A 16955-nucleotide genomic window follows, 5' to 3' on the forward strand; every position below is an offset into this window, starting at 1 on the left:
TTATTTCATTTGCCACCATAAAGGAGGGAGATTAGGCTGAAGAAAAAGATGTATAAAATGCTGCAATTTGTTCCAACAGCCACATTCTCTCGGTTTACGCACACACACACGCACATGCACATGCACATGCACATGTACACTGATGCTCCAGTCTCTGTGTGTGTGTGTGTGTGTGTGTGTGTGTGTGTGTGTGTGTGTGTGTGTGTGTGTGTGTGTGTGTGTGTGTGTGTGTGTGTGTGTGTGTGTGTGTGTGTGTGTGTGTGTGTGTGTGTGTGTGTGTGTGTGTTTGTTTGTTTGTTTGTTTGTCTTTTTGGGGGGGGGCTTGGTGGGGCAGCAATTAACCAGTGCTCTCCCCCATGACCATGACTGAGGTACCCTGAGCATGGTGCCGTCCTGCTCCCTTGGTTGGCATGTGGAGTTAGTTGGTGTCCAGTGGCCGCTGTCCAAGGTCCTGAAACACATCAAGAAGCCGGATCAACAATCTGACCATGTGTAGGTAGTTAGGGTCCAGTGGCCGCTGTCCAAGGTCCTGAAGCAGGACACACATCAAGAAGCGGCAGCTCATCTGAACCATGTGGAGTTAGTTGGGGTCCAGTGGCCGCTGTCCAAGGTCCTGAAGCACATCAAGAAGCCGAATCAATAATCTGACCATGTGGAGTTAGTTGGGGTCCAGTGGCCGCTGTCCAAGGTCCTGAAGCTGCACACACATCCAGAAGCTGATCTGGCTCATCTAAAACTTGAGTTTAGGATTATATCATATATAAGGGCATCTCTCCCTTCCTGTTGGGAATTAACAGCAGTCCCATCTACAACACTCTCTCTTCTCCCATCAAAATGCTGTGCCGAGTCAACAAGGAGAGCTGCCCACTTGTAGCCAGTTTACAAGGAGATGATTGATGCTGAGACACTTTCATCTGTTTTGTTTCATGTGTTTCCCATTCGTTGCCAGTGCTGTGCTGGATATGATCTGGAAAGTGCATTAGGTTGTAGCATGGCATTATATTGTCAATTGGAATGATTTAAAAGTCATAATCTATGTCATGGAAATAACTGAGACACAGAGAGAAAAATGAAAACAGAGGGAGAGAAAGGTGCATATTTATTAGGTAATTAGTGAGCAGCAGTCTGGTGAACATCTCAGCAGGACTCCAACCCAAGAGGTCTGACACCACAGGCAGCTGGACGCTCTCTTTCTGTTTCTCGTTTTCTATCTCTCTCTTTCTCTGTTTCTCTCTGTTCCCTCGTTCCCTGGGTCCCTCGTTCCCTGGGTCTATTTCAAGTGAGCTTGGGTGCATAGGAGAATGTTAAACCCCTCAATCATTTGCACACATGAAGCATTCTTAATATGGTCCATTTTCAATAGCTGTAATTCTTTGAGTATTTGAGTGAGACGACAGCGGACATATATTTCATGATGTCATGAACCTATACAATGATTTTAATGAAGTTGTCTTTTATTACACTATTCAGAGAACATGCAGTAAAGTGGAATTGTGAACCACAAGATCAAACCTCAGTACAAAAGACAGAAAAGAGGTTGAAGGGGGCATCTAGTGCTGTTGACACAGCATTCATATTTGACTGGCATGGGAGAAAGTGGCTGTAGTGTGGTGTTGAAAAGGCAAAGGTGACCCACAGGAGGTCTGGCTGAAACTGCTGACTGCTAAGACCAAAGAAAGCAAAAGTTAATGTTGAGAGGTGGTTGGGGTCCCTACAAACGTTTTAACAGACGCAGCATTTTTGGGCTGGCAGCAGACACAAACACGCTATATAATAAAGAAAGAGCATGCTCAGGATTCTCTCTCTCTCACTCTCTCTCTCACAGACACATGGTCAAATATAATACACAAAATGTAATGCAAGGCAAATTCTATAAGGTGTGGCTAGGACGTGAGGACGTGTGTGACCCTTCCATCTGTGGCCATGAAAGGTTTGCATTCCTGCATTATGTTTTGGGAGGTCTGAGTGCAGGTTTAGAGTCAGGGTGCTTCATGTTACCATGATGAGTTTAGTATCAGTAGCTAAATGCCAGTGTACCACACAGGATTAGTGAGTGAGATTTATAGAGGTTGTGGGCATAATGAGACATTCTCAAATACTTAAGTTTGTTTCTATTAATCATGAATCACTGCCTTGAGGATAAATGGGAGTGGCATATACAGACTGCATGTATCATTGCTGATCATAGATCAATTTTCATCATAGATAAATCTTATATTTCTTAAAAAAAAAAAAAAAAAAATACAGAGGACATGACCTCTGTGTCCTCAATGGTAGTTACGGCCATGGTAGTGGTTCTGTTTTCTTGTTGCCTTTACCTGCATCATTTCTAGACGGTAGAGAAAGATAATGTGAACAAAATGTGGCGGAACAGACAAATAGAAAAGAGTAATAGGTAGCCTACCAAGAATGGAATGCAGGAAGGAGAAAGACATCTATATTCAATTTATGGAAAATGAACAGTGTGTTCCTACATCTTACATATGAAATATGTATCTTTTCCCCTCTAACTCTCTCTCCTTCTTGCGCTTTCTCTACTTTTGTATGTTCCACCACCTCTTTCACGCAATCTCTCTCTCTTTTTTTTCTTTTCATTATTCATTTTAATCACCAAAGTTGAAAGTAATTCTGCGACCTACATGTGAACTCACCAGATCAGTAAAGATCAGATGAAGAAAAGTGCCAGACAGGAGGAGCTTGAAGATCACACATCAAAAGGCCCTGAATGAGATCACTGGGTGTAATGGCAGATATGGAGGCCTGTTTCTTGGGCTCAAGACAACCCGACACATTTCACTCAATATGTCACATTTCACCTTCAAAGAGTAGACTTTTTTTCCGTATTCTTTTGTCTCTTTTTGAGGTCTGTGTTCAGGGAGGCTCATCACCGTATCGTAGTCTAGCTCATATCTTTTATTAACGCCTCTATCCTCTCTCTCTCTCTCTCTCTCTCTCTCTTTTCTTTGTCTCTCACGCTCAGATCTGCTCTCCTGCTTCTCTTCTGTTTTGTAATTTACAATTATTACTCTCTCTCTCTCTCTCTCTCTCTCTCTCTCTCTCTCTCTCTCTCTCTCTCTCTCTCTCTCTCTCTCTCGCTCTCTCTCTCTCTGTACCAGAAAATGAAAATGAAGTCATTTTGAAGGAGCTAAATGAAATCTCTCTGTAGGCGTGCTGGTATATGACCTCCAGTATGCATATGTCTCAGGGCACGAGTCTCCATTATAGCACAGCAGAGAGACTTCATTAGAAAAAGGAAGAATGCTGACAGCGTACCAGATGAATTATTTACTGTGTGTGTGTGTGAGCAGAGATTCTTTAAGTGTATCTCTGGTGTGAGTGTGTGTGGGAGGAGGGAGGGGGATACAATGACTGCTGTACCTGGTGCTTCGCTATAGAAATGTCAGATAGGCACTTTTGTGTCTATGTGTCTTTTTCCTGTCGTCAACAAGAACAAAAATACATTGCTGATTTGGATTATTTTATTTTATTTTATTCGTAGCAACTGCTGCAGCATTGCAAATGTGGTTTACTGTCATTAATATTGTAATTATTCATTGTCTCTACCTATATACCATGTTTTATTGTTTATTTCTTGGTTCTTGTAGCACTTATATACAGGGCTGGACTGGCCATCTGGCATAGCGGGTATTTCCCCGCTGGGCCCCGCACCCCTGTGGGCCCCTATTTTCAGAAATGTTTTTTTACATTTTCATTGAAGTCTATCAAATTGTACGCTATAGTGTAGGGTGCAGTGCCCTTGAGACTATGTTTAAAGACATGTTCTTGTTATCATCAGTCTTAAATATTATGAGGATGCATGAGAAAAGTACATGGGGCCCTATATGAGCCCCGGTGAGTCAGTTCTGCAGTGCTAACTATGGGGTGGGAGGGCGATTCAGAGTTTGTACTTGCTGCTTCTTCTTCTTTTTCTTTTTTTTTTTACAAACTGTCAATGTAGCAGCCTGCAAAAACCATCTCTGCTCAATCTAATGCCTCTTTTCCACTGCCGTTTTTCTGGTAGGCCTACAGGTCGACACAGCGCAACTCGGCCGTCACATTTTGCTTTTCGAATAGGCACGACACAGCTCAATCTTAAATCGAACAGTGGCAGCCGAGTCGCGCTGTGTCGAGCTGTAGGCCTACCAGAAAACCGGCAGTGGAGAAGAGGCACAAGAAACACTGTTTAAAAGGCCTGCATCTGCAAAATCTGCAAAAACAACAAGAGTCTGTAATTATGCAAAATCTTACTCCCCCAGAGGGCCTCTTGCTCTTGTTAACAATCTCGTTAGAATTCCCCAAAACCTCATTAACCGAGACACAGCACTCTGCAACACCCAGCATGCCCTGTGTAGGACACTGTGCAGGAAATGGCCAAAAATGGTATTGCAATTATGCTGCTCATTGAAACTGGGCTGCCTATAGCCAAATTTGATCTTTTCATGAAAGTTTACTAGGTAATAAACAATATTTTCTAGTATGGCCCAAGTACAGTCATTTTTGCAGCTAGAAATGGCTATTTCAGAAATTCAAAATGGCGGACCATGGAGAAGATCCCCTTTTCATGTATGAAAAGTGCAATTTTTCCAGTCATAATGAAGAATTTGATGGTGGTGGTAAGTATTCATGTAAAAGGTAACATTATCGAGTGGGCAGCATGAATTCTGGAAATTAACAACTAAAAATCTCACACAGTTTCCCTTTAAGCGATGAGGCCCAGGAGTCAAACTGGCCACCATTGTTGTCCTTTTAGTCAGCCAAGGGCAGTTGTGGTGGCCTGGTGGTCAGGGTATTGATCTGGTGGTCTACATTGGTTGGTCTCCTTTACCTTCATCCATGGCTGAAGTGCCCTGGAGCAAGGTACATGGCACTGTAACTTATACCTAAATCATTTTTAGAAGTTTGTAAAGCAAAACCTAATAACCTAATATTGTCACCTTTACAGGTATCGTCAGAGTGAAAGAGAAAAGGAAAAGGTACTTGAGTTGGAGTGCCTGAATTTCCTTAAATTGTAGCTTCTTTCTCCTCTTGCTCCTGGCTGCCTCCATTCTCCCTCCCCTTCCAATGTCTCTGGAGTTAATGATTGTTGGAGGGACGAGGCCGTGACAGAGTAGACTCTGGGGAGGAGGGGGAAGAGGGGACCCTTTTAGCATCACTGGAGGGAATTTTAAAAACTGGCCCTCAGAGACTTTCAATTGAATACCCCTGCACTACAGCCAAGGTAGCTGCCTGCCATGTGCAAAACACGAGTTCCAGATTTCACATGGGAAAGACATAAGGTGAACAATGGCCAGAAGGAGAAAGGATGAGGGAGGGAGTGAGGCAAAGTGATCAGGGAATTGGGGACAATAAAGGCTACTGTCCCCTATCTATACAGAATGAGAGAAAGTGAGAGAGTTGGAGCATCAGAGGTGATTTATCAATGACTCTAAATGCCAGCTCTCCAGGCCCCTAGTCCTCCACTTATAGGGGATTCAGGCCGACCAGAATGGAGCCGGTGTCGGTGCCCGCACCAGTTACGTTCGGCACTAAAGTGCTTACCTGCGAACTGCCCATGTTCATATCGGGCTCCGAACTTTTCCTACACGTGACTCTGTTACCCGGATGAACCTGCTGATGCCCACGTTGTCGTGACGGTTCACGGAGAAAACAAGTATTTTGCGGTTCGCATAGCGAACCAACTTTCCGGTTTACGAACGTTTATATCTGTGGCGTGAACACGACGACCAGTTCGCAGTTGGGTGCGGGAACGGACTCTGGCACGGTTCTCAGTCGGCCTGAACGCGCTATCAGAGGACAGAGAGAGAGAAAGAGAGAGAGAGAGAGAGAGAAGCAAAGAGAGGAGAGATATACCTGTCCAACTGCACAGTACAATACACTGTGCTCAGAGAAATATTGCTGTACTCTCGGAACTGGACTGGTTGGATGAACCCTCGTTTGTTTCCTATTATGACTAAACTCTTTGTAACCTGCTTCACAGGTATACTGTACATGTTTGAATAACCACCTAAACTTTTTAGCACGTTTTTGCCTTTATTTTTGACAGGACAGGGGAGGAGAGTCAGGAAATGAGTGTGGAGAGAGACAGGGAAGGATTGGCAAATGACCCAGGCCGGAATCAAACCCGGGTCTCCAGTGTAGTAACCCAGTGCCCTACCGTTAGGCCACAGCAGGGCCCTACCTAAATATAAAAATGTTAATATACCCAGGTATTGTTTCTTGTATAGGGTAGAAGTCTCTGGCGTAATGGGCTTATTGTCTTTCTGGAGCGTCTAATGGGCAATTTATTACCCATCATCACTGCTGCTACTCAACAAGGACGCTCCCTCTCAAGGTCGCTGGCTTGTTGCTGTTTCAAATTTACACCATGTGTTTAACACGTCAGTGGACACAGCTCTCCGCAGCCTGCTTACACCTTGTTGAGAGAGATTTATTTTAAACTACCCCATTAGTGAAAACGTGTGCGTACATGTGGAGGGGATTGGTTTAAATTGGCATGAATTACAAAAGAAAGGAAGAAGTCCTTAAAGATTAACAGTTTTTTATTAACTGTCCCTAAACAGTAACTGTTGACACACTGAGCAACACCTGCATTTTTGTGCATTTTAATGACACACTCTGCACACTCAAACACAGACAGCCTGAGGTATAAACGAACTATGGGTCCCCACACCACCAGCCAAATTTACACGTCACGTCCTCTACCCATATATTGGGGGACACCTCAATAATGGTGGGTATACAACGTCATTTTTCATGGCTACCAAAAATAAACGCTGAATATAGTAGGTGGTGGAATGGGGGGCCCTGCTTATGCATAATGAAAAAAGTGAAAGCCCATTGGGAAACTCCAACTCCCATTGTCATTGTGACACAGCACTCCACAGCACACAAGTGAACACTGCACACTGCACACAACGAAATTGCATTTATGCCTCACCCGTGCAATAATAATCGCACTCTATGCCACACGTCAAGATTGTTGGTAATCAGCCTCTATTGATATGAGATTAATCATCACATCTTGACCAATATATTTCTGCTTAATTCCCTTGACACCCTGTTATAAAGTGTCCGCACTTCAGCACCCAGTGAGCAGCGAGCAGTGGGATCACAAGTCAAGTCTAGTCAAGTCAAGTAGGTTTTATTGTCAATTTCTTTACATGCACTGGTCATACAAAGAATTTGAAATTACATTTCTTGCTTTCCCATACAGACATAGACTAATCTAGGTAAGGACATAGACAGTATAGACATAGACAGTACTTATACATGGACTTAAGACAGTATGGACATAGACAGTGCTCATACAGACATTTAAAGTGCAAGACTGGACAACAGAAGACTTGTAGAGGACATACATTAAGAGGTATTTGTTGTGCTTTTGTGCTTTTCCTAAAAAAAAAGTCCTTTATAGCGTTCTGACATGGTAATAGTAGCATTTTGAAGAAAAATAAATATTAAAAAAGGTCTGTCAAGTACACCAGCAGCAGTGTGTGTGTGTGTGTGTGTGTGTGTGTGTGTGTGTGTGTGTATGTGTGTGTATGTGTTTAGTGCAGGTAGAAGGTGCGGTGTGCGTCTTGTGTGTGTGTTCGTGTGTGTGTGTGTGTGTGTGTGTGTGTGTGTTTGAGTGTGTGTGTGTGTGTGTGTGTGTGTGTGTGTGTGTGTGTGTGTCAGTGTGTGTATGTTTGGGTTTAGTGCAGAAAGTGCAGTGTGCTTGTGTGTGTGTGTGTGTGTGAGTGTGTGTGTGTGTGTGTGTGAGTGTGTGTGTGTGTGTGTGTGTGTGTGTGTGTGTGTGTGGTGTGTGTGTGTGTGTGTGTGTGTGTGTGTGTGTGTGTGTGTGTGTGTGTGTGTGTGTGTGTGTGTGCATGTTTTGAGTTAGTGCAGGTTGAAAGTTCAGTCACAAGTATAGTAGTGCAGGTGGAATGTTCAGTCGCAGATATGGTGGTGGGGGATGATGGGGGGGGGGGGGGGTTGTCAGTGGCCTTGCTGGCTAGAGGCTGACAGTGGAGGGAGAGTGGGTTGAGTGTTCAGCATCTTGATCGCTTGGTGCATTGTGCTGCTCGCCAGCCTGGTGGTACGGGAACGGAGGCGCCTGTACCTCTTTCCAGAGGGCAGGAGGCTGAACAGTTTGTGTGCAGGGTGGCTTGTGTCTTTGATGATCATCAGTGCTTTCCGGGTGAGGCGTGTGGTGTAAATGTCCTGCAGGGAGGGGAGTGGTACTCCAATGATCTTCTTCGCTGTGTTCACAACACGCTGGAGTGTCTTCCTGTTTTTCTCCGTGCAGCTTCCTCCCCACACTGTGATGCAGTTGGACACGACGCTCTCTATGGTTCCTCTGTAGAATGTTGTCATGATGGAGGGTGTAGCACTTGCCTTCTTTAGTTTGCGCAGGAAGTAGAGACGCTGATGGGCCTTCTTCGCCAGTGACGTAGTGTTGGTGGTCCAAGAGAGGTCGTCGCTGATGTGCACTCCAAGGAACTTGGTGCTGCTCACTCTCTCCACAGCATCGCCGTCGATGGTCAGTGGTGGCAGTTGTTTTTGGACCCTTTGGAAGTTGACAACAATCTCCTTGGTCTTGTTGACATTCAGCAGGAGGTTGTTGTCTTTGCACCATCTGGCCAGCAGGTCTACTTCTTCTCTGTAGTGAGTCTCATCGCCCTTGTGAACTGTGTGTGTGTGTGTGTGTGTGTGTGTGTGTGTGTGTGTGTGTGTGTGTGTGTGTGTGCGTGCTCACGTGGCTTGTGGTTTTCACCAAATTATTCTGGTGCTCATTTGTTTTGTAGCTTCAATGTCAGAAGTGAAGTTTTCAATGCATGTAGATGGAATTCTTGGCTGCTGTCCAAGGTCCTGAAGTCACCAGAGGCCATTGTTGGTCATACCACTCGCTGTATTCAAAGGTGTGCTGTGCTAGCTTGTTTTCATGTTGGCTGTTTAAGCACCCAGCTGCTGTGCTATTAGCCTTTAGGTGGCATTCAATGGCTGCTGTCCAAGGTCCTGAAGTCACCAGAGGCCAGTGTTGGGCTGCATCTGAAACCTGTGGCAGGTCTTGGTCAGACCAGCGCTCACTGTACTCAGACTCTGTCCAGTAAAGTTGGCCTTTGCTATTGTTTTCATGTTGTTCGGTTTATGACCATCAGATGGACAATTAAGCACACAGCTGCTGTCATTATGTATTATATATAAATGATATCGGGGGCCGGATAAGATGGCCTCAAGGGCCTTCAAGACATAGTTTTTCTCCATCCCTGCACTTACTATATGCACATTCTAGCCGCCAGTAGCCAGTAAAGGTGTGCTGTTCTGTTGGTAGTTTATGATCATGAGATGGACAATTAAGCCTGCAGCTGCTGTTGTCAGCTAACTGTGCTGTTGCTGGGCAAAGTCTGTTGGCTCTCAGGTAGCTCACTGAAGATAAACCAGTGCTTTTTCCTCTCAGCCTGGCTATTCATATGGCTACAGATGACTTTTCCTCTCAGCCTGGCTATTCATATGGCTACAGATGACTTTTCCTCTCAGCCTGGCTATTCATATGACTACAGATGACTTTTCCTCTCAGCCTGGCTATTTATATGACTACAGATGTCCCAGAGATCTTGAAGCAAAAGTTTCTTGACGCGTTGGTTGCTGGGTCGATTATGATTAGAGAAAGCACAGTGAATTACTACTATAGTGCTGCTGTATATACAGTGAATAGTATATAGTGCTGCATGTATTTTCGTATGCATGAAGTGCATTGTCATTGGTCTTCCTATCCGATTCAAGTACCTGTAAAACACCTGACCAGTTCTGCCAATTTCAATATGCTGTTGTATTGCTCATGCTACCCTTGACTTGTCAGTACCCGGTGATGCTGAATTGTCCTCCTATCCGGCTTAAGTAGGCCTACCTGTAAAACACCTGAGCAATGTGTCACCCAATTTCAGTCATACAGAATCACACATCTGTTAGTAACATTGACCTGAAATATTGCTCAAAACTGTTTCCAAAATGATTGTGGTTCTTCATTCTTAAAATAAATAATACAGATTCAGTCCTAGAAACAAAACAAACAGCACTTCTATTCATTAAATCTACATCTGTTCAAGCTCTGTCATCTTTATTTTAAACGTCATTTCTCTCTGTTTATTATCCTTATGTTTTTCTCTGTCTTTCTCTCTGTGTCGATCCTATACTATGTCCACTTGATGTCTAAACCAAATGGCACCATTTTGTACAAAGACCCTAAGAACATAAATTACAAGATTTAATAATTGTGTCATCTGTGTCTGTGCGTGTGCAGCTCGCTCGCTGAAGGCCAGTGGCATTGGACGTCTGCTTGTCACCATCTCTGTATGAAGTGAAATTGGGAAACTCCAACTCCCATTGTCATTGTGACACAGCACTCCATAGCACACAAGTGAACACTGCACACAATGAAATTACATTCATGCCTCACCTGTGCAATGACGCCCGAAATGTAGCAGTGCCGAGAGACGGTACCATGCTCAGGGTACCTCAGTCTTGAGGGAGGATGGGGGAGAGCACTGGTTAATTACTCCCCCCACCAACCTGGCGGGTCAGGAGTCGAAACGCCAACCTTTGGGCTACAAGTCTGACACCCTAACCGCTTACCCATGACTGCCCTTTGTCTGTTTGGGTCTAGATTTGAATTGGTCTATGTGCATGCGACATGCCTGCCTTGCATATTGGTGAAATGTTTGCATTTTACACCTGCAATTCCATCCCATACTAACGTGTGTGTGTGTGTGTTTGTGTGTGTGTGTGTGTGTGTGTGTGTTGTGTGTGTGTGTGTGTGTGTGTGTGTGTGTGTGTGTGTGTGTGTGTGTGTGTGTGTGTGTGTGTGTGTGTGTGTGTGTGTGTGTGTGTGTGTGCGCGTGTGTGTGCCCTACCGGTTGGCCAAGGCAGGGCCCCATTTTCCCTCTTAATGTGGATCTGTAGACAGGAGACCTCATGGGGGGTTGGTGAGGATGTTTTTCTCTCAGTCTCCATTCCAGCTCAGGGTCAAAAAGTTAAAAGTGGTTTACTGTAATTGCACTTCACTTGATTGACATCACAATATAGCCGCGTCTAGTACACTACATTTTATCTCTTACCATTCTTTCTATTTTTCCTCAGTTTGTTTGGCTTCGTTGCTGGGATGGTTACTGATGGTAAATGTACAGCCATTACTCTGTGTGATGCATGCAGAATATACTGTTCACGAGTTGAGAGCGTAGAGATTAGAATATGCTGAATGTTTTGGCTTTGGACATTAATGATGATGGATAACATGATAAACCCCAGATGGACCTCTGAATCAGCTCCACAAACTCTGGAACAAAGTTAATTGCAAGTCATCTCCAGCAATTACTGTCTTTGGCCCATTTCACCTCAACAAAACTCTCACACTGTGTGTGTGTGTGTGTGTGTGTGTGTGTGTGTGTGTGTGTGTGTGTGTGTGTGTGTGTGTGTGTGTGTGTGTGTGTGTGTGTGTGTGTGTGTGTGTGTGTGTGTGTGTGTGTGTGTGTGTGTGTGTGTGTGTGTGTGTGTCTTTACAGGTTTGAAATGTGTTTTGCGGTTTTAGCAATGTCAACACTGATGGGCCTCTCTTGTTTATCCATTTCAATTTGTCTCTTGTCTGCACTGAATATGTTTTCTCTGGATCTGTAGATATGGACGTACAGTAAGGCGATGTGGTTTTCCTATGATTTTCAGCATTCTTCTTAAGATCTCATGGGGGTTGTAGGGATGGTGTTGGCGTTGATTCCAGATTCCTACTCAGGGCTGAGGAGTTCAAGGGGAGGTCATTTACTGTAATTAACTGTAATTGTACTTCACTTAAGTGCAGGGCTGGACTGGGGGAGAAATAGGGCCCGGCCCACAGCCTCGTCGGCCCCTATTTTCAGATTTTAGATTTTTTTTTTAACATTTCTGAAAATAGGGGCCCACAAGGGTGCAGGGCCCACTGGAAAATGCCCGCTATGCCAGATGGCCAGGGGCCCACAAGGGTGCAGGGCCCACTGGGAAATGCCCGCTATGCCAGATGGCCAGTACAGCCCTGCTTGAGTGGCATGCCAATATAATCAAAACACACAGAAACCACAAATCAAAAATGACAAAAAAAGATATTTTCTCTTTGGATGTAATTAAAAAAGTTGCCCTTTGCCACGGTAACTAGATAAATGATAAACCCCAGACGGACCTCTGAGTCAGCTCCACAAACTCTGGAACAAAGTTAATTGCAAGTCATCCCCAGCAATTACTGTCTTTGGCCCATTTGACCTTTAGAAAGCTCACACTTCATAGGAGGGAAAGTAAGTAGCATGCTTGTGTGTTTGCCTGTGTGGCTGCCTGCCTGCTTGAGTGCATGCCTGCGTGCCTGTGTGCTTGCTTGAGGGCATGCCTGCGTAGCTGCCTGCCTGCTTGTGTGTGTGCCTGCGTAGCTGCCTGCCTGCTTGTGTGTGTGCCTGCGTGCCTGTGTGCTTGCATGCCTGCGTGCCTGTGTGCTTGCTTGTGTGTGTGAGATTTTGTGCACATCTGATGCAGCACACTATCTCGTAAGTGTTCCATGTGATGTGAACATACAATAGTCTGATACGCCATATGGTTAGCCCTTTAAAGCAAAGAGGAAACACACGTTCGTGTACACACAGAGAGAGAGAGAGAGAGAGAGAGAGAGAGAGAGAGAGAGAGAGAGAGAGAGAGAGAGAGAGAGAGAGAGAGAGAGAGAGAGAGAGAGAGAGAGAGAGAGAGAGAGAGAGAGAGAGAGAGAGAGAGAGAGAGAGCAAGAGAGAGCGTGCAAGAGAGGGAGCGAGAGAGAGAGAGAGAGAGAGCAAGAGAGAGCACGCAAGAGAGAGAGAGAGAGAGAGAGAGAGAGAGAGAGAGAGAGAGAGAGAGAGAGAGAACTGCTTTCTACATCTCTCTATCGTGCGGGGCTCATATGATGTGTCCATTTCAATGTGTCTGCTTTCTGTACATGAACATTTCTATTATTTGTAGATGCATGCATAGGCCACAAGACATAATGCAAGCCATAAGACATAATGCATAGGCCACAAGACATAATGCATAGGCCACAAGACATAATGCATAGGCCACAAGACATAATGAAAGCCATAAGACATAAAGAATCTATTCACCCGCACCATATGGATATGTCTTCATAGCCTTTATGCACAACCATGGTTACATGCATAATATTCAAGATATTCTTAATGGACTGTATTTTCCAAAACTTTTTAAATAATACCTCACAAAGCCCCAAATCCAGGATACTGAGGTAATGTGGAAAGCACCAGAGGGGATGGCGGCCCCCATTTAGCTAAAAGCCATTTAATGATGTGACTTTTTTTTTCTTCTCCAGTGAATTTTTCCAGAAAGCATAATTTGTCTATTTGGGGGCAGCCAGTCGGCTTTGTATGAATCTCCATCAGTCGGCCACCATTTAGCTAAAAGCCTTTTAATTAGGAGACTCTGGGATGTTTTATATGAATGTCCATCAGTCGGGAGACGCAACTCAATTAGGCTCCAGCTAATGCAATTACCAATTAGGGGAGACTCACTGGCTTTTCAATTATCAATTAGGAGAGACTCCCTCACTTTTCCCCTGAGTTGTAACCAGGGATATTACAAGTGGCCTCGTCTGGCAGAATTAACACATTGAGTACCGACGACGTAATAATGCGTTTTTCACGCCCATGCGTTGTATACCAAAACGTAAAAATACGTTTTTGCATTTAAATATCATATTTTGAATCTACACCCTTCAATGGACAATATATGTGATTTTGGTAGCTCTGTGATGGACATAAATGACAACATTTGCAGTCCAAAGTTGTTTGATTGTTATGATGTTTGAGTGTTATGATTTGGATATTTTAATTTAACTTACCAAGATGTCTGGATGCCAACCCATGTCGCCTATCGCGCTGCCTGCATTGATTTCCCTAGTACGGTCACTGTAGCATGTGTTGTCTCTGACTTCACGCAATAGGTAAACACCATTGTATAGTGCCTGGAGTATCTTGAACTTTCTGGACTTGCTAGACCTTTACCAGATCCTTGGATCCAAATGGCACCCGATATGTGATTGCAGTAATGCGCTCCGATTTGGACGTTTGATCGCCAAAAAGATAAGTTTCTGTGTCTTCCTGTATGTGAGAATCCAGAAGCTAGCATGGCTACATATCATGATTCCCTGATTGTCGCTCCCAACGCAGGACGCTCCCCTGTCGGCTCGCTCCCACTAGCCAGACTATCGATCCGGGTGGGACTACACGTCCGGGAGTGATAGAAACACCTGGGACTACACGTCCGGGAGCGATCTCAGTTGGGAGTGTCCATCTGCCACCGCATATGATTCGGATCGGATGGGCTAGGCTACATCTAAGCATCATATCATTTGGATTTGTTGTCAATGTTGGGCTATTATTTCGGGAGTCATCGGGAGCTATTTTAGCAAATGTCTCACCCTCTGCGTGTGTGCAAAGAGTTTGTGTTCAGTCCACGTGAAAAACGGGGATTTCAAAGGGCATCGATTGCTGGTGTCGTAGTGTGACAGAGCAGGAGGTGTGCTGCCGTATTCGTGAATCGTGCTATGTTGTTGTTTCCCTAGTAGCCCACGATCGGTAGCGTGTATTGTGTCTGACTTCACGCAATAGGTAAACACAGAGACCATTGTATATCGTGCCAGGAGTATCTTGAACTTTCTGGGCTTGCTACCTAGACCTTTACCAGCTCCTTGGATCAAAATGGCACCCGAATTGTAATTGGAGTAATGCGCTCACGATTTTAGAAGTTTGATCGCCAACCAGATAAGTTTATTTGATTATTCACCCCTATGTTGAACTGTCTTCCTGTATGTGAAAAGCCAGAAGCTAGCATAGATGGCTACATATGGATCGGATGGGCTACATCTAAGCATCATATATCATTGGGATTTGTTGTCAATGTTGGGCTATTATTTCGGGAGTCATCGGGAACTATTTTAGCAAATGTCCGACCTTCTGCATGTGTGCAAAGAGCTTGTGTTCAGTCTGTGTGAAAAACGTGGATTTCGAAGGGCATTGATTGCCGTTGTCGTAGTGGTTTAGAGCAGGAGGCGTGTCTTGACGTGCAGGAAGATGTGTGTCAGAGCTAACCTTGCACCAAATTGTGATTAAAACCAACTCATCCCCTTTCAAACTCGTCACATTCTGAAGAAGCGCACCCTTCACAAAAACCTCAATATCTCCGATTGTAGCTGAATTCCATGGATACCCACTTCGGTTTAGCGTGGGTTTACTCGGCAATAAAAGCTCGTAGAGACACACAGTTTTCACCTACTAAGAGGGCAGCGTCTCCACTTTCAAACGAGTCATAACATATTTCAGTGGCCCTATCACGTAATAAGCTGTGAGTCTACAAAAAAACGTAAAAAAGGGCTTAGAACGCTGGTATTCTACGACATAATTCCGTGAGCACCGCCGGTATTCAATGTGTTAATCAAGAGTCGCTTCTTACTGTAATAGTAGTCCTTGTGTATATAGCCAATAAAGGTTCTGTTCATTAATTCATATTCATATTCATATTCATTAGCCACGGTGACTCTGCATATGTGCACACATCATTTATTCTCTTCTCATACTTCTCTGTCTCTGTCTCTCTGTCTCTGTCTCTGTCTCTCTCTCTCTCTCTCTCTCTCTCTCTCTCTCTGTTGTCTGCACTGAAGATGTTTTCTCTGGATCTGTAGATATGGACGTACAGTAAGGCGGTGTGTGGTTTTCCTATGATTTTTAAACACTCTTCTTAAGATCTGCAAAAGGTGGCAGCCAAGTCGCACTGTGTACAGCTGGACACAGTGCGACTTGGCTGCCACTTTTTGCTCTTCGATTTGAGCTGTGTCGTGCCCAGTCGAAGAGTAAAAAGTGGTGGCTGAGTCGTGCTATGTCGAGCTGTAGTAGGCCTACCAGATAACCGGCAGTGGAAAAGAGGCATAAGTCACATGAGGGTTTCCCTCTTATTTCATGTACACATTCAACACTGTCAGCTAGTGGTGTGGATTGGCACTGCCCTCGCGATCCGATTCAATCACGATTCGGGAGGTAGCGATTTGATTCGATTCGATTCTATGCGATCCGATCCGATTCAATTCTACAATGCATTGCAATGCATTACATTTCTTCTGAAAGCAAAGCAAATGTTTAATCAGTCATGATGAGGCAATACAAGTAGTCAGATACTGAGCAACAATTTATTGGCTGTTTTCTGTATCAATCTGTATCAGTCTTGCAATGTTTTGAAGTGCTTTTATTTAATTTAACATTCATTTGCTCCCGAAATATCCGTAGAAGTAATTGAAGCAAAAAAAAAAATCCGGATCGATTCTGGAACTTGTCGGATCGATTCTGGATCGCCCATGCCCCGCACTGGATTGCATCGCTGAATCGATCATTGTTGACACCACTACTCTCAGCGCACTTGTCATATACTTATGTCTCATTCACAGTACCAGCTTCCCCAGACAGTACTGTACATCAATCTTACAGTATCTTACCGTACCTTACTGTAGAGTACACCTACTGTAAGAGCCCTGTGGAAGATTTCATATTTATCCAATAATGTGTTTATTTGATTTAAATGAAGATTTTATAGAAGTGTAGTGTAGTTAAAAGTTGTGTGTGGTCAGCAGATGGACTGTAGCTTACAGTAGACAGTAAGTCTGCTGCTGGTCTAAAAGTGTTGGTCCTAGGCAGTGTCATGACCTTATTGGTCTGTCCAGTGTTGAGTCAGCAGAAGGAGAACCCTGTACGAAGAGTGTAGTGTGCAAGTTTAACCAGGTTAGGATTCCATGTAAGGAAGTCAGATAAGTGTTAGCATGCTGTATAAGAAGACTAGGGATTCTCTGAGATTCAGAGCTTAGACGAAGGACGCCAAAGGCCTGCTCTCGCTGTACTGAGTGTGACTGAGAAATAAAGACTCCACAACAACTTATTCCT

The sequence above is a fragment of the Engraulis encrasicolus genome, chromosome 1 (genome assembly GCF_034702125.1).
Source record: "Engraulis encrasicolus isolate BLACKSEA-1 chromosome 1, IST_EnEncr_1.0, whole genome shotgun sequence".
Taxonomy (NCBI): domain Eukaryota; kingdom Metazoa; phylum Chordata; class Actinopteri; order Clupeiformes; family Engraulidae; genus Engraulis; species Engraulis encrasicolus.